The 19,133-nt window shown below is 36.5% G+C and overlaps 1 protein-coding gene across 7 annotated transcripts in view; it reads left to right on the top strand.

The window, feature by feature from the left end:
* The window catches only part of CAMK2D (calcium/calmodulin dependent protein kinase II delta), a 292,607-nt gene that overhangs the window by 20,302 nt on the left and 253,172 nt on the right, over positions 1–19,133 (top strand). The window lies entirely within an intron of this gene.

The raw sequence follows: 19,133 nt of genomic DNA, 5'->3' as shown, positions 1-19,133 counted from the left end.
TGTAGTGTACTATAGGAATTATTGATTTACTAACCTGATTAATTTTCATTATAACATATGTGCATGTAACACATAGGTAAGAAAGTATTGTAATTTAGTTAGATCTTTTGATGTGTGAAAAAGAAATGGAAGTAGAGTTTCAGAGTAAGAAAGTGAATTATGACCATCTTCCTTTATGTATGACGAATAGAGACATCATACCAATTCGGAAGGTCTTTGTTTAACCATTATTTTAAATTAGCTGTACCCAGAGTTGAAAGGAACATCTGTTTCACGTCAAAGAATCATCAATCCAACCTGTCTATTCCTGTATGATCTCCTTACTCATGTCAACTATTACTGGAAAGAATTTGGCCTGGGGATCTTTATTTGTATCATGAATTTTTGTTAGAATATTGATGCAAATGGGTATTTTTCTTTTGATTGAATGGGAAGTGTGGTAATATTCTTACACTAGACCCACCCCTTCCTGTTACCCCTTTGTAGGAGAGGTGTCTGTTTCTGCACATTACTTGCCAGGCTGTGGCAGATACCCATAGTCTTGTGGACACTGGTATAAAATTTGCTAGATATTTTGCTTTTGTGGTGGAGAGCTGTTTTGAGGAGTGACTGGGGGGCTAGGGGGTGCTGAGAAGAAGTGGGCTGAAGTTGTCTTTCACTAAAATCCCAGATTAGCTTGATAATCAGTGAGAAGTTTCCATTTTCATCTTTTAAATTGAAGAGTGAATTTAGGATTCATTAAAGGCCTAAGAATACTGCCTCTCTTTCCCATGAAATTTGAGTGACAAATTTCAATTCTCTTTTGCAGCATTGTATTTTCTTGATCTGGCAATGCAAGATTAACCCATCTGTGGATTATTTTCATGTATTGTGCTTCTAAATGCTATGAACGGTTTCAGGAATGAAAAAGAAAGAAGGAAAAAAAATTTTTTTGGAAGGGGTATGCTAATTCAGTTAGTATTTATGTTTACAACATTAAAAAACCTACTTTGCATTAATGGTGAGACATTTGTTGGATGGTTCTATATTGCCATATATATTTACAATTTGATAGCTATTTCCAAATGAATTGATAAGCATTGTTCCCCACATTACATCTTTCATAAAATGCTTTAATTAGTTTTGAAGACTAGGTTGGATTAATAGCCTTTCAGACTTGACTCTTCTCAAGACATTTTTAATGACGTGAAGAAATTCATATTGGAAAAGTTTGCTTTGTATTTGAAATAGTGAGTATCTACTGATGTTATTTCATTATATATCTTAGTGTTATATTTTCATTCAGACCATATATATATATATATATATATATATATATATATATATATATATACAGGATTCCAAAGAGAGAGATACAGGGATCATGAAAAGTAACGTGTGTTTGCTAGAATCTGAAGAGGATGACAGCACATAAAAAACATTCTTTTGCATTCATCCATTGTGCAGTATTCTGTTTTCATTAAAAAAAAAATCAAGTTGGTAAGTCAACTAAAAATATGAGACTGGTTAACTTTCCCACACATTCTTTCTCCCTTGTGGGTTTTTATATAGGTATATTTAAACAGCCACACACATGAAACCATTATTTATGGAGCATATTGGAAGGGAACATGTACAGACCATCTTGTATAATACTCAGATCTAATTTAGGGAGAACTGTCAGAAAACAAAGTACAGTGATTTCATAGATAGGAGTTTAATTTATTGATTCATGCAACTTAAATTTTTCTCCTCACAATAGTGTTTTTCAAAGAAATACTTTGATTCTTCACTCATTCTTCTGAGTCTGCAATATATAAAAGCTGTGATTTGTCAGCTCTTTCATAAGGAGTTGGAAACTGATTTCTAACATCAGCAAGATGACCTTAGGCAATTTGCTGAACTTTTTATGATTCGTAGGGCTAATTTGGAGTTGTGAAAAATAACGAGAGACCTACCACATTTTTGTAGGTACATATACTCCATCTGACTATGGCTTCCCAGATGGAGAGAGTACATTGCAGCTGTTTGGTTTTAGGCCTTGCCCAAATTCACTGACCCAAATGCAATCTTCCTTCCACTTTTTCTCAATGCAGAGTTTCATTTATTAGTGAGCCTGATGTTTTGTTTTGGACCTATTTCCGATTTTAATTATTAATGTAAAGAAGTACTGCCTTTTGGGCTTCCCTGGTGGCGCAGTGGTTGAGAGTCCGCCTGCCGATGCAGGGGACGCGGGTTCGTGCCCCGGTCTGGGAGGATCCCACATGCCGCGGAGCGGCTGGGTCTGTGAGCCATGGCCGCTGAGGCTGCGCGTCCGAAGCCTGTGCTCCGCAACGAGAGAGGCCACAATGGTGAGAGGCCCACATACCGCAAAAAAAAAAAAAAAAAAAAAAAAAAGAAGCACTGCCTTTTAAAGATAATTCATTAACTAAATGACACAAAATATTTACAAAGAATTATGGAAATGCTATTATTCCTTAGCAGAAACATTAAGGAGAGTGAAGGATAGATATAAATAGTAAAGTTTTTTTTTATATCATGGTAAAATATATGTAACATGAAATATACCATTTTAATCACTTTTAAGTGTACAGTTCAGTGGTGTTAAGTACTTACACATTGTTGTGCAACCATCACCAGTATCCATTTCCAGAATTTTTTCATCTTCCCTAACAAATTCTGTACCTGTTAAACAATAACTGTCCATTTTCCCCTCCCCCCCAGTCTATCTTCTGTCCCAATGAATTTGAATATTCTGCATACATCATACAAGTGAACTCATTCAATATTTGTCCTTTTGTGACTGGCTTATTACACTTAGCATAATGTCCTCAAGGTTCATCCATGTTGTAGCATGTGTCAGAATTTCCTTCCTTTTTAAGGTTAAATGATATTCCATTGTAGGTATATACCACATTTTGTTTATCCACTAATCTGTTGGTAGACACATAGGTTACTTCTATTTTTTGGCAAATGTGAATAGTAGGGGATTTTTAGCAGTCTTTCTAAAAGGCTGTATATGATCATTAAATGAACATTCTAATTGGTGAAACGAAGGAAGGAATATATATTATGTATTTATAACTTTGATCGCTGTATTATACACAGGAATGTGTGGGGTCATTTTACCCCAAGAGATTTTTATTCTGTAAGCTGTTATCTTGAATATTCTACTACATGAAAAGAAGTGTTGTAGTAGCCATGATGCATATTTATTTACCTGAGGGGGAAAATGGAGTTTTTAATAGTATGCATATTTGACATTGTGATGGGGTTTGCCAATTCTAGCCTCTCATTAACATTTTGACCTTTTTAATGTTTGATAATGTGATAATAAGTCACGAGAAGCCAGAGGGATATTTTTGCCATTTTTTTAAACCCCTAGCTTTGCGGTATATATTTTTTTCTTTAGCCCTTGGCCTGGCTTTCATAATTACTTTTCATTTGACTAGTTTTCTCATATTAATTTTAGTATGAATGAAGGGCCATAGTGTTTGTTATATTTTCAGATCTAAATGCCATGTACTTAGTTGAAAAGTTTTGGTTTGTTTAGTACCTCATTGCAGTGATTTGGAGTGTTGTCCATGCCCTAGGCTTGCAAGGTATCTGCAAACTTCATTAAGCTTTTGCAGGTACTAATTTAGATATTAAAAGAGAGTATATGCCGTTGTATTACCTGCTTCTTCCTTTGTTTCACTTGTTTTTAAGCAAAAATGTAGCAAACTTTGATTAAATTCAGTTATTAACTTTTGCAGCAAATTGCCTTTCTAAATCAGTATCTTTTAAGTGCTAGGATGTGTGGAAGTATGGTATGCACAGTGTTGGTTTCTGGGACTAATCTAGGTGAAGAGTTTAAGGTTTAATATGTTTCACTGTACACAATATCTAATACTAGATACAATAAAACTGTATTTAAAATATATCAGCATTGAGGAATGGCATATAAAAAGCCTTTGAAATAAATTGGATGACTTAGAAGACCTGATTGCATGTGAATATTTCAAAGTAAAATGACAATTATGAGTGGGAAAGAAAGCCATTTTGAAAAGCCTTCTGCTTGAGGTCTGTTTTGTTTAATTTTTGTATTTTTTAAACAATTTATTGGACCAAATGATCAGATCACAGCTCCATTGCTTCTATTGAATAAGTGATAGATTTGTTGTTCAAAGATGGCAGTAAGCTCAGATATAGCTATGGGGATGTTAGTGGGTGGAATTCTTATTATTTTAGTGATGAATCAGGTAGACTTCTAATTCAATATGAGTTATAAATGAGGAGATACTTTTTTCTAAATAATTTACATCAATATGTTCTTGAGGAGTAGTTATGTAAAGTTGGTGGAGTCTATTAAAATGCCTGCTCTAACAAAGAAGGTAAAAGGATACTTTTCATTTTTATTATTTCTGGTATTCAAAGTTTTAGCCATTTCTTTTGTAGAAAGTTATGGGGCTTCATTCTGTTGCCATTAGCAGAGGTGATAGTACTAATGTAGTTATATAAATATGCTTTCTTTAATGTCATTTGGTTTTTTTTTTTTTTTTTTTTTTTTTTTTTTTTCTTTTTGCGGTATGTGGGCCTCTCACTGTTGTGGCCTCTCCCGGACGCGCAGGCCCAGCGGCCACGGCCCACGGGCCCAGCCGCCCCGCGGCACATGGGATCCTCCCAGACCGGGGCACGAACCCGCATCCCCTGCATCGGCAGGCGGACTCCCAACCACTTGCGCCACCAGGGAGGCCCTGTCATTTGGTTTTATATGTCTACTTGAGTCTCCCTTTTGTTTTTCCTTTCTTTCTAATTGTTTTGTGTTCAATGTAAAAATTTCTCAGCCGCCTTATTGTTTCTTAGAAATTTGCTGTTTATTAAGTTACTATAGCTATATTTTAACTTTACTGAGCTTCAATTCTTCATTATTAGAACCGGAATAATAACCCTTGTCCTGGGTCTCTCTCAGGGTTATTGTGAAAAATCAAACAATTTAATATGAAAACACTCTGCAAATTGTAAAGTACCATGTACATTTTATTTATGTCTATAAATTAAATATTGCATATTATACAAGTTTTTTTAAAGGTAGAATTTTAAATTTAATACCCCTTATGTGTTATTCTGACTTAGGCTCCTATGCTATGTGCTGTTGGTTTTGCAGTTTCTCTTATAGGTGAATAACTTCATTGTGGGGTGTGTGTGTGTGTTCTAATGTGTAGTGGATCATTTTCAAAATCTACTTTATTAATTTGATGATTACACATTATAACCTAAAAGTGTCATATGCAATAAAAGAATTAAAATCCTGGCTTATTTAAGTTGATTTTTCTCTCCTCTTTTTTTTTTTTTTTCTTTAGGCATTTTAAAAGAGTAAGTGGAGCGTTCACATTTTATTCTTGTTTTCCCTTTGTAATAACATGAATGTATATATTGCATTTAGAGAAATATGTGTCCACAGTAAAACATGTTTTCCCATCAGCTTTTCAAATTTGTTGTATCTTGTTGATTATGAAGGTGCTGTCATTTTAATAACCAGTCTTTCTAGACAGTCAGCTAGTTCTTGAAATGGTGAAGCTGCTTTGTCATTAATGCTCGAACCATCCACTCTGTTATTGTCAGTAGTTAATATTGAACAATTGGAACGGTTTGATTTGCATAGTCATGAAGTGATTTGTATATATGCCTCCTACTTGGAAAAATTATTTTTGAGAAGGCTAAATCTAAGGAGTCAATGAAAAAGAACAACAAAAAATATTCTATACTATATTAGTATATTCTAATTAGTATGCTCTATTGTATATTAGAATATAGTAGAATATTATTCTGTAAATATGTTAGCTGTGATTCAGTAAGAGGTTCTATGACCTTTCCTTCCAGTTATCAACTCTGAATTAGATCAAGTAAAAATCACCAGTGTTCTCCATGCCCATATAATGTTGCATTTTAGAAAGAACTAAGAAAAAAGAAATAAGGAAGTTTAAACAACTGAACTTATCTCCTGTAACCAACATCTAGAATAAGGCTTTTATATTACTCTTGATCTTCTGTGTTTCTTAGAGGTTTAGTGTGTAAAGATTTTTATACCCTCAGCAGAAAGCTAAAACACATCAATTACACTTGTTTAAAAAAATTTTTGTTAAACATGAGAATTTTAAACAAAATTCCCATTCTTTCATTCTATTATAGAAGTCAGGTGAGAATCTTTCTGATATTTAAAAATGAAAGTTGTTTTTTCCTTAAATTTTCTTTTTTCTTGTCAGTTCTGTTCAAAGTCAGAATGGAAACTTGTTTTCATTTGTACATATTTGGCTTACTCTTTGGCTTACCAGTGGTTGAGTCATGAACAAAGTTACTTTGTGTTATGTATTTTAAAAGGCAGATGTCAAGTAATCACGTTATTAAAAGGCCTATTATAATTAGATGTGTGCATTACAGTTTACTCATGAAGAAAATGCCATTTTATGTAATTTCATACTTTAAAAGCTACTTGCTTCAGCACAGCCTATATTTCTATATTTAAAAAGTGAAATGGCCCTTTACCTTTATGTAAAACATGTAAAACATGTTTAGCAACTCTATCTTTTTTCTCTCTCTCTGCTTTTAGAATGCCAGTCAAACTTTCAACAGAGTAGCAAATTAACTTTTGGTAATTTCAACATTATGGATATTTTATTTGTTTTTTTTTTTTTTTTTTTTTTTTTTTTGCGGTATGCGGGCCTCTCACTGTTGTGGCCTCCCCCGTTGCGGAGCACAGGCTCCGGACGCACAGGCTCCGGACGCGCAGGCTCAGCGGCCATGGCTCACGGGCCCAGCCGCTCCGCGGCACATGGGATCCTCCCAGACCGGGGCACGAACCCGCATCCCCTGCATCGGCAGGCGGACTCTCAACCACTTGCGCCACCAGGGAGGCCCTGGATATTTTATTTGAATTAATGATTGTACCTGATCACTTGACTCTTCTCTCTTTTTATGGATTTCTAACTCATTTAAAACAAAAGTGGCTGAAAAAAAGTAGAAATAAAACAGATGTTCAGCTTAGCAATTAAAAATGGATTTGTGCTTGCTGAGAAACAGTTTTTTAAATCAGACCAGCATTTAGATACTCTTTGATCTTTCATTTGTGGTGCTCATGCCTAGAGATGTTAAAACTAATCAAAGAGAAAATGCTTATGCAGGAGAAAAGACACTGAGGACTGAGACTCCTTCCATAAATATAAGGCAACTGCTATTACAGGTACAGGAGGGTGACAAAGATTTCTTTTGAAATTGCTCAGAAGCCTCCTGAAATGGTGCTTTTCTTGACGCTGGTTTGCTGATAACCAACATTGATTAGCATGCTGCTTCGTCGTTTCAGTTTGTCTCTTTGCACATACAACTCAACACCTGAAGCCCCTTTCTCACTCCTCTCCCCTAGTCTACCTATATCTGCCTTCAAAACTTACACATTCGGGCTTCCCTGGTGGCGCAGTGGTTGTGAATCTGCCTGCCAACGCAGGGGACATGGGTTCGAGCCCTGGTCTGGGAAAATCCCGCATGTCATGGAGCAACTAAGCCAGTGTGCCACAACTACTGAGCCTGTGCTTTACAGCCCGTGAGCCACAACTACTGAGCCCGTGTCCCACTACTACTGAGCCTGCGCTCTAGAGCCCACGAGCCACAACTACTGAGCCTGTGTGCCGCAACTACTGAGCCTGCGCTCTAGAGCCCGTGAGCCACAACTACTTAGCCTGTGCTCTAGAGCCCACGAGCCACAACTACTGAGCCCATGTGCCACAACTACTGAAGCCCATGCACCTAGAGCCCGTGCTCCACAACAAGAGAAGCCACCTCAGTGAGAAACCCGTGCACCGCAACGAAGAGTAGCCCCCTCTCGCCACTAGAGAAAAGCCCGTGCAACAGCGAAGACCCAACACAGCCAAAACTAAATAATAAATAAAATAAATAAATTAAAAAAAAAAAACTTACACGTTCTTCAGTGGGCAACGTTTTGGTAAATCTGTCCTGCATAGGCTCTTTTACTTTATAATTACTACATATTTATATTAATTTTTATCCTATGTTTATTTGAGATTATTTGGGAATTAGGTAATAACCACTCGTACGTCTTTTTCATTTGTACTGTGTAGCACTTCTTGTAGAGCATGACTTCCTAACATGCGTTTTTTTAAGACGATGAACTACATAGACAAGGTACTTATGTTTTAAAGGAATAAGCATGAACTCTTCAAGGAGTCATAGTGACTAATGAAAACTCAAATTTTGCTCCTTTTGTTTGAATATTGTGCGAAAAGTCACATTTCAAAGATGGCAAAAGAAAAATTGCTATAGAAAGAAACATTTTCAACTCTTTAAAAAGGGATATATTAAATAGAAGTGCTAGAAGATCTAGCATTTGCTTTAACCCATTAACCTACCCTGTGAATGGTGAGTATCTTTAGCTTATGTTCTCTCCCTTATATAGGATCTGTCATGTTATAACTGGGCACAGGGCAGGTTGGCGGAGTTCTTAAACCTTCTCTAGTTCAAAAGTTCCCATATTGTAGGCCCAGGGCCATTGTCATTTTATTATTCCAAGAGGTCTGTGTATTCATGTTTACTCATTAACGTATGTGAAAATATGTGAACTACCGTACAGTGACAGCATTGTGAATGGCCGCCATTTTGATTAAAGGCAAATTCATTTAAAAGTTTTACTGAATTCATAAAAGCTCAACCAATAATACTAGAAACTCCACCACTGTCGTGTGCAGTTTGGTTTTTTGACATTGAAAGGGGTTGCTCATGCCCCAAGAGGCTAGGTACCACTGCTGGAGTCCAGTTGCCTAATTTTAAAGATGAGGAAACTGGGCCCAAGGAAGTGAAATGATCCATCTGACATTGCAGTAGAGAGTATCAAGGTTAAGACTAGAGCACAGCTTTTGTGTCCTGTGGCTCTATAATCATAAAGAGCTGTGAACTTAAAAAAGAGGAATGAACTTGTGAGAGGGAGTGGTATAAGGAGAGCAGTAACTTTTTCTTAGATTACTTTTTATAGTTTGAAATGTTTTTTTGTTTGTTTTTTTTTACCATTAGGGAATAAGAGGCAAGGAATAATGTGATTAGTGAAGATAATGTTACATAGTGCTTACAGAAATTGTTTCTGTTGCACTGGTAATTTTTTTACTCCTTGGGAACTCATTAATAATTGTAGAATCATCATTTTGATAGTACTCTTAAACTTTTTTTTTTTTTTTTTTTTTTTGCGGTATGCGGGCCTCTCACTGTTGTGGCCTCCCCCGTCGCGGAGCACAGGCTCCGGACGCGCAGACTCCGGACGCGCAGGCTCAGCGGCCATGGCTCACGGGCCCAGCCGCTCCGCGGCATATGGGATCCTCCCAGACCGGGGCACGAACCCGTATCCCCTGCATTGGCAGGCGGACTCTCAACCACTTGCGCCACCAGGGAGGCCCTCTTAAACTTTTTGAAATAATTTTTACAGTTATAATTTTATATCCTTATAAAGTCTGAGAAGCAGTTGGGGAAGGTTTGGCAAGCCCTTTTTAAGTCCTGGGAATGCTGATAAACAGAGAAATCAAATGAATGGCCTATGGTCTCTTAGTCTTTGAATCTAGGTCTCTTAACCTTTAGTTTTATTTTACATCCATTACCTGTGTTTTAATTTTGTGGCATGTTTTTCCTTTCCTGTGTTCCTTTAGTGAGGGAGCAGATTTATAGGAAAGAAGTTGAAATGCTAGTCAGTCTGTTTGGATTTTTGTAGCATTTCTTAAGAAGAATCAGTTGGTGAATGTATTGAAATTGATGACTTAACATCTAAGGGTTATACGTGTTGCATTTTTTAAGTCAGTGACATGAAATATGTGATACCACAGTAACTGCTAAATAAGTGACTTTTTGATAAGACTTTACCAGTTCAGTGGTAACTCTTTTAACTGTCATGTAAGTTAGCAAGAGAAGGTGTAAGTGTGGTGCCTTGTATATTGTGTGTACAAGTGACATAAGAATAAACAAGGTTAGAAAAAGTTTAGTCATGCATTCACTCTTCAGAAGGAGGGTCAAGTGAGTTGAACTAGGTAGGGACCAGGTAGAAGAAAGCTGTTCTGAGGAAAGTGATTTAAATAGCAACACTTTCAATCCTTTCTATAGCCAGGTGAAGGGATTACAGTAAGGCCCAGAACTCTATGAATTGCAGTAAGGAAATGTCATATAAATGGAAAAGGTACCTCGACTCTAGGCCTGGCTCTGTTAATAATGTTACGGTTTTGGTCCCTGTGTATTTGGGTTCTTGACAAACCTATTCAAGGTAAAAATTCCTCTGCAATATATATTTGTAGTTCGATGGAAGAGGTTTCTATAGCAAATGAAATAGAGTGTATATGGCCAGTATTACTCATGAGCACCTTAGGGAAATATCTCTAAGAAATAGGAAGCACTTTCTGCCATTATATGAAATTCTTTCATCTGAGGAGACTTTGTATTATTACTGCCTTCATCATTTTAGTTCATTTTGTCACTTAGAACAAGCTACTACCCAGACAAAAGACATGAGAATAAGAAGTAAACAGAACCATAAAAAGACGAACTTAGAAAAAAGTTGACAATGAATATGTTGCTGAAATGAATTTGCTCTTAATACTAGTTGAGAAGTTAAGAAAATTATAGTCACCCTTATGGATTCATTAATTAATATAAGAACTCTGTACTGAGTACTTACTATCTGCAAGGGACTGAGGATGCTGCGTGAAAATGAGAGTTTCTATTCTTATGAAGCTTATAGTCTAATGGTGGGAGATGGACAGCAAACATGGACATAAGTTGTGTGCAGGAGTTAATAAGTGCTATCAAGAGGATGTAATAGAAACTGATCCTGGGAGGCCAACTTCACACAGGGTGGCCAGGAAAAGTTTCTCTGAGGATAAGACATTTGAATTGAGGCTTACAGGGAGAGGAGAAACTGGGCAAGAGCACACGAGGCATAAGAAATGGCAAGTGAAAAAACCAGGAGATAAGACAGGATTTGGCAGTCTGGAAGGACAGAAAGGGCCAGTTGGAGTTCAAATGCAGTTAGTGAGGGTGGAGGTAACTGACCAAAGATGGACAGGTAAGAAAAAGTTACATCATGGAGGGTCTGGTGGGCCATAGTAAGAAATGTGGATTTTATTTTGAGAGCATTGCTTAGCTACTGAAGTAGCTTAAGCAGGGGCATGACATGATCTAAATTATGTTTATAAAACAGTCACTCTAGCTTCTCTCAGGTAACAGATTGAGGAAAGGTCCAAGAATAGAAGCTTCGAGACTAGTTAGGAGACTATTGAAATAGTGCAGGAAGGGATGATGATTTGAATGCAGGTTTGAGGGCTTTTGTTTTATTTTTATTTTTTCTATAATCTACAGTTATTGCTGCAAATTCAATCCTGTGTTTTTCCATTGTCCACTGGAAAGCAGTTTTACAATAATCACTGTATTTTAATCAAAACTGCAGTAGCATAAGAGGCTTTTTGTTGTAATTTACTGTGGCAAGAAATTAGTTTTAGATGGAAAATTGTATATGTCCTTACCTATGATTGTATTAGGCATGCTCTTTGGAAAGCTTTGATTAATAATGAATTAATAATAACAGTGCAGGTTTTTGGAGCTGACTTATTTCATGCACTGCATTAAGTGCTTTCTAATCCATCATCTCATTTAATCTTCACAATAATCTATGACAGATGTAGGTGCTTTTATTATATGCACATTGAAAATAAGGAAACCAAGGGACTGAGAAGTTAAGGAACTTTCCCAAGGTCATGGAGAGAAGAAACGTGCAGTTGGAATTTGAACCTAGTTCTCTCTAATACCACAGCTAAAACATTAAAAAAAAAAACAAAAAAAACCCACTAACATACCTTTTATTAAGAAACAATTTACTTGTAGTAAAATGCACAGATCATAAATGTATATTTTGATGAATTTTGGCAATTGTATCTGTCTATGTAGCCACCTCCCCAAGCAAAATATAGAATGTTTCTATCACTGCATAATGTTTCTCATGTTCCTTCCAGTCAGTTCTCACCCCATAGACAACTACTTTCTGGTTTCTATCACCATGTATTGGTTTTTTCCCTCTTCTTGGACTTCATGTGCATGAAAACAAATGCTGTATATTCTTTTGCATCTGGCTTCTTTCACCCACCATAACATTTTGGAGACTTCATCTTTGTTGTTGCTTATTGCTTATTCTTTCTTATTGCCAAGGAGCAGTATTCCATTATATGATTGTGTCAATATATCAATCCATTTACTTGTTTACGGACATTTAAATTATTTCCAGTTCTTTGCTGTTTTCCGAATAAAACTGCTGTGAGCATTTGTGTAAAAGAATATGTGGTCATTTCTATTGTGTAAATACTTAGGAGTAGAATTGCTGGATCATAAGGTAAGATGTACCTTTTCAAGAAGCTGCCAGACTGTTCTCTGGAGAGGTGGTACCATTTAATTTCCCGCCAGCAGTGTATGAAAATTTCGGTTGCTAGATCCTCCACACCAGCATTTGGTATTTTCAGTGTTTTTATTTTAGCCATTCTAGTGGGTGTGAAGTGGTATCTTGTGGTTTTAATTTGTATTTCCCTAATGACTAATGATGTTGGGCACCTTTTAATGTATTTATTGGCCATTTGTACATCTTTTTTATTGTTCTTGAGTTTTAAGAATTTTGTTTCTTAAACATTTTTGGATTATTATTTGTTGTTGTTGTTGTTGTTTTGTGTGTGTGCAAATTTCTAAGGTTTCTTTATACAATCGAGGTACAGATTATATGTATCGTGAATATTTTCTCCCAAGCTGTAGTTTGCTTATTCATTTCCCTACTAGCGTCTTTTGATGAGCAGACATGTTTAATATTGATGCAAGCCTAATTTATCGGTTTTGTCTTTCATAGTTACTGCTTTGTGTCCTAAGAAAGATTTGCCTGCTTCACAAAGATTTCCTCTTGTGTTTTCTCCGAGAAGATTTATTTTAGCTTTAGAGTTCAGTCTTTGATCTTTTTAGAATTTATGTTTGTATATGGTATACCGTAAAGGGCAAGGTTCATCTTTTTCATGTTTATCTCATTGTTCCATCACCTTTGTTGAAAAGACTTTCTTTTCCCCATTGAATTGCCTTGGTGCCTTTGTCAAATCAATTGACCGTATATGTACGGGTCAGTTTCTGGCCAGTAGCCTGATTCATTTGTCTGTCTTTATGCCATTACCACAATGTCTTGATTGTAGCTTCATTAGATAGTGTATGTTATCTAATTTTGTTCTTTTTCAAGCTAGTTTTATCTATCCTAGGTTCTTTTATTTTCATATAATTTTTAGAAATGGCTTGCCAATTTCTTTTTTTTAACATCTTTATTGGAGTATAATTGCTCTATAATGGTGTATTAGTTTCTGCTTTATAGCAAAGTGAATCAGCTATACATGTACATATATCCCCATATCTCCTCCCTCTTGCATCTCCCTCCCACCCTCTCTATTCCATCTCTCTAGGTGGTCACAAAGCACCGAGCTGATCTCCCTGTGCTATGTGGCTACTTCCCACTAGCTATCGATTTTACATTTGGTAGGCTTGTCAATTTCTTACAAAGATAACCCACCAGGAATTTTATTTGAATGGCATTGAACCTATATATTACTTTTGTGAGAAAGGACCTATTAACATTTGGTCTTCCAATATGCATACGTGGTTTTATCTCTCCATTTATTTCATAGCCCAGACTGTATGGTCACTTACATCTAGTAAACATAGGAAATTCTTTTAAGTCTAATACAACACCAACTCTTAGAAAACATACATTTCGTGTTAGAAGAGTCTGTCTCATGAATGTGGGTGAGCTATGCTTCATTACATTATGAAGAGTCGTTGAAAATTCACTGTTTATTTGGTTATGAAGAAACATTGCTTTCCAAAAAAAGTAGTAGTCTTTCTCTATTAATATCTGTTTTGTACTAATGAAAGTATGACCTCTCCTGGTTTAATTCAATTACCGAATGAGTTGGTCTGTGATAACTAGTATTCTCATAAAATATTGCAAATAGCACAATCTATTTTATGTGGAGGCAAAAAGTCTCTCAAAGTAACAAGTGAGTATGGCTATGTTTTCTAAGTCTAGGAGAAATATGTTTGCCTTATAAGTACCATAGAATTAATGAAAATAATAGCTTTTAGGATTTGAGTATGCCAGTGGTAATAAATAAACAGCGATTCAGAGCATTCATCTTTCAATGCATAACATTGGAGGAGTAACATAATATGTACCTCACAGGGTTGTTGGGAGGATTGCAGCAGGAAATGTATGTCAAGTGCTGAGTACATTGCTTGGCATAAAGTAAGCTCTCAATAAACTTCTGTCTCTGTATCTGTATCTTGATCCAGGACAAGCACTGGGTGTGGGCAGTCAACCTGTTGAATCTCTTGTGCTTTTGCTTTAGAATGCTATCATAGATGTTAGTGTTCAGACTCTTTGTAAAAGTGCTACTTTTCTCAAATATTTGGTTTTGAATCCTACCTCCCAGTCAAGTAAACCTACCTCCCAATCAAATATATATAGTTTATATATATTTTTTTTTACTTAAAATCCTTTAAGTAAAATTGACACTGATTTTATATTTATATAAGATTTTAGAAATATAAAATCAGTGTCAATTTTACTTAAAGGATTTCTCTTTCTTTTACTGAACTGGAAACTATTGCTAATGTATTAGAATGAAACTCCATAAATTTTTTTCTGTATACAGTGGTAGTGGTTAATTTATGGACCCATGGCACTTGTTACTACCTTAACACTAAGATATGTATTCTTTTTGACTTTAGATATATAGAATTTATATCTATATCTCTAAATCTACTTGTACAAGTTTAAGTAATATGAGGATTAAATAGGGCTTCTCTTCTTTGGCAGTGTGCCAAGAAACCCAGAGGATATTTACTTCCAAATTCTGAGTTGACGTTTAAGTGAAGTAAATACATGCAACACGGTTCTAAGTTGGAAGGATACCTAGGAGTCCAGAGATTGTTTGGTTTGAAATATTGTTTCATGGTTGGAGTGTTGTACTTGCAATACAGACTCCCCTTGCACCACCCCCTGACCCCCAGGCAGATTTCAGTTGGCCAACAGGGTGGTGTTTCCTACATCTAGACCAGTTAGTCAGTGATATAAGTGTTCATGGTTTTCAGAGGTTTGAATGAGTACTTATTTAGGCAAACATGATAGAATTCTAGATTCTAAACATCTTTTAAACAAATAGCTTAATGAAATGTCCTAACAAACATGCCTATTACGGAGATCAGCTTGGTGCTTTATGACCACCTAGAGGGGAGGGAGATGCAAGATGGAGGGGATATGGGATATATGTATATGTATAGCTGATTCACTTTGTTATACAACAGCAACTAACACAACAATGTAAAGCAATTATACTCCAATAAAGATGTGAAAAAAAAATATTCAGCATTCCACTTGAACTCACTTCCTGCTTAGTAGGTTTGTTATTTCTTATTCTTTGGGTTTTGGCTATGTACGCGTAGCTTAATTTTAATCTTTGTAGTTGTTTTTGTTAAATTTTTATTTATTTGTTTGTTTGTTTGTTTGTTTGTTTGTTTAATGGCTGCATTGCGTCTTTGTTGCTGTGCATGGACTTTCTCTAGTTGCAGTAAGTGGGGGCTACTCTTCATTGTGGTGTGCAGGCTTCTCATTGCGGTGGCTTCTCTTGTTGCAGAGCATGGGCTCTAGGCGTGTGGGCTTCAGTAGTTGTGGCACATGGGCTCAGTAGTTGTGGCTTGCGGGCTCTAAAGCGTAGGCTCAGTGGTTGTGGCACATGGGCATAGTTGCTCCACGGCATGTGGGATCTTCCCCGACCAGGGGTCGAACCTGTGTCTCCTGCATTGGCAGGAGGATTCTTAACTACCGCGCCACCAGGGAAGTCCCTGTAGTTGTTTTAAGTACAAAGATTTTAAGAAAAAATATTGATACAAATAAATCAGATAATAAAATCAGTTTCATTAGGATTTAAATATTGAAAGCCAGATGTGATGGTTCAAGCTCATGGAACATGTGTAACTTTAGGTATTTCTGAGGAAGATGATCTAAATGAAGTGCTTCTTAGCATGCATAACATGTTAGGCTCTGATATGAAAATAATTGCCTTTTTAAAATGAGCGATTGTCGACTTTTCACAGTATCACACCTTTGAGAATGAAAAATTCTTGTCAAGATGATAGTCCAGGACTTTCCTGGTGGTGCAGTGGTTAAGAATCTGCCTGCCACTGAACGGGATATGGGTTCGATCCCTAGTCCGGGAAGATCCCACATGCTGCGGAGCAACTATGCCCGTGTGCCACAACTATTGAGCCTGTGCTCTAGAGCCTGTAAGCCACAACTACTGAGCCCGCACACCACAACTACTGAAGCCCACGTGCTTAGAGCCCATGCTTCACAATGAGAAGCCCGTGCACCACAATGAAGAGTAGCCCCCGCTCACTGCAACTAGAGAAAGCCCGCAAGCAGCAACAAAGACCCAATGCAGCCAAAAAAAAATAAATAAATAAAAAAAAGGTTATAGTCCAGCATTTCTACCAAATAAAATTGTGATTAAATATATTGATCAACTATAGCTTTTCCCCCCTCACTGGGAAATAAGAAGAAAATAATACTATGTGTGTGTATATGGGTGTGGTGAGCCTATATATGTTTATATCTATTATTAAAATTGCTTTGAAATACAGTAAGTGCTCAGAATAAATTCTACAAGTCTTAAGAAGTAATACTTTTAAAAAATTATTTATTTATTTATTTATTTCTGGCTGTGTTGGGTCTTCGTTGCTGTGCACGGGCTTTCTCTAGCTGCAGCGAGCGGGGGCTACTCTTGGTTGCGGAGCGCGGGTTTCTCATTGTCCATGGCTTCTCTTGTTGCAGAGCACAGGCTCTAGGTGCACAGCATTCAGTAAGTGTGGCAAGTGGGCTCAGTAGCTGTAGCTCACGGGCTCTAGAGCGCAGACTCAGTAGTTGTGGCGCATGGGTTTAGTTGCTCCGCAGCATGTGGGATCTTCCCGGGCCAGGGATTGAACCCATGTCCCCTGCATTGGCAGGCAGATTCTTAACCACTGTACCACCAGGGAAGTCCCAAGAAGTAATACTTATAATCTAAAAAATTGCTTGTGTTTTGCGTGTATGTGTGTGTGTGTATCTGTGTGTGAGAGAACCAAAGGAGTGGAATGTCTGATCTGCAAATGTGCTATTATTATTGTTAGTATCTGAGAAAACAGAACTCAGTGGACTGAATAAAATTTTCTTTAAAGTTTTCTTTGAAGTGTTAGGATTCATTTTATTAATACAAATTGCTAGGAAATATACAAAATTCTGGGAGCATAGTGTATGATGGTATTGTAAAAAGGCAGTTTTTTAATTTTAAAACCCTTCTCTGTGTTTATAAGATGAATGTTTAGTCATCTATCAATTCATCCATCCATTCATCCAGTTTATTTTTTAGAGCGGTTTTAGGTTCCAAGCAAAAGTGCAGAGATTTCTTATATACTCCCTGCCCCCCAGCTGTACATCTCAGCAGCTATCAACATCCTGCACCAGAGTGGTACATTTGTTACAGTTGATGAACCTACACTGACACATCATAGGCACCCAAAGCCCATAGTTTACCTTAGGGTTCACTTTTGGTGTTGTACATTCTGTGGGTTTTAACAAATATATAATGACATGTATTCATCTTTATGGTTTCATACTGAGTAGTTCCACTGCCCTAAAAATCCTCTCTGCTCTGCTTATTCATTCCCCCATTTCCCCAAACCCTAGAAACCACTGATCTTTTTACTGTCTCCATAGTTTTGCCTTTTAGATTGTCTTATAGTTGGAATCATACAGTACATAACCTTTTCAGATTGGCTTCTTTCACTTAACAACATGCATTTAAGTTTACTCCATGGCTTTTCATGGCTTGATAGTTCATTTCTTTTTAGCACTGAATAATATTCCATTCTCTAGATGAACCAGAGTTTGTTTATCCATTCACCTACTGAAGGACATCTTGATTGCTTCCAGATTTTGGCAATTATTAATAAAGCTGCTGTGAAATCTGTGTGTGGGTTTTTGTTTGGACATGGTTTTTCAACTCTTTAAGGAGTACAGTTGCTGGATCATATGGTAACAAGAGTATGCTTATTTTTGTGAGAAACCACCGAACTAACTTCCAAAGTGGGTGTACTGTTTTGCATTCCCACCTGCACTGAATGAGAGTTCCTGTTGTTTCACATCCTTACCAGCATTTTGTGCTGTATTTTTGGACTTTGACCATTTCAATAGGTGTATAGTGTATTTCACCATTGTTTTAATTTGTAATTCACTAATGATACCTGATGTTGGGCATCTTTTCATGTTTATTTGCCATCTGTATATCTTTTTTGGTGAGTTGTCTGTTAGATCTTTTGCACATTTTTATATAGGATTGTTCATTTTCTTATTGTTGAATAGTAAGAGTTCTTGGTATATTTTGGATATACCATTTTCTCATTAGACTATTTGGTTTTTACTCTTGAGTTTGAGAGTTCTTTGTATATTGTACAATAATCACTAGTCTTTTGTTAGGTTTGCAAATACATTCTTCTGCTTCTATAGCATGTTTTTTTCATCCTCTTAACAGGATCTTGTACAGAGCAAAAGTTTTTAATCCTGATGAAGTCCAATTTATCAATCTTTTCTTTTATGGATTGTGCTTTTGGTATTGAGTCTAAAACTGTTTGTCTAACCTTGGATCCTGAAAATGTTCTCTTAATTTTTGAAGTTTTTCATTTTGAGTTAATTTTTTTTCTATAAGATAACAGGTTTAGGTTGAGGCTCAATTTTTTTTTTTTTTTTGGCCTCTGTATATCGAATTGCTTAAGCACCTTTTGTTGAAGAGAGGCTATCCTTCTTCCATTGAATTGCTTTTGTATCTTTGTGGAAAATCAGTTGGAGCATATTGCATGTATCTGTTTTTGGGTTCTTTAACCTGTTCCACTGATCCATGTGTCTGACTCTTCTCCAGTACCACACTGTCTGAATTACTCTATATTTTAATATCAGTTAGAATGATTCTTCCCCCTTTATTTTCTTTTTCAAAATTCTATTAGCTATTCTCGTCCTTTGCATTTCCATATACATT

The sequence above is a fragment of the Mesoplodon densirostris genome, chromosome 1, assembly GCF_025265405.1.
Source record: "Mesoplodon densirostris isolate mMesDen1 chromosome 1, mMesDen1 primary haplotype, whole genome shotgun sequence".
NCBI classification, from domain to species: domain Eukaryota; kingdom Metazoa; phylum Chordata; class Mammalia; order Artiodactyla; family Ziphiidae; genus Mesoplodon; species Mesoplodon densirostris.
The sequence above is the reverse complement of the archived record's forward strand: the minus strand, read 5'-3'. Positions and strand labels throughout refer to the sequence as shown.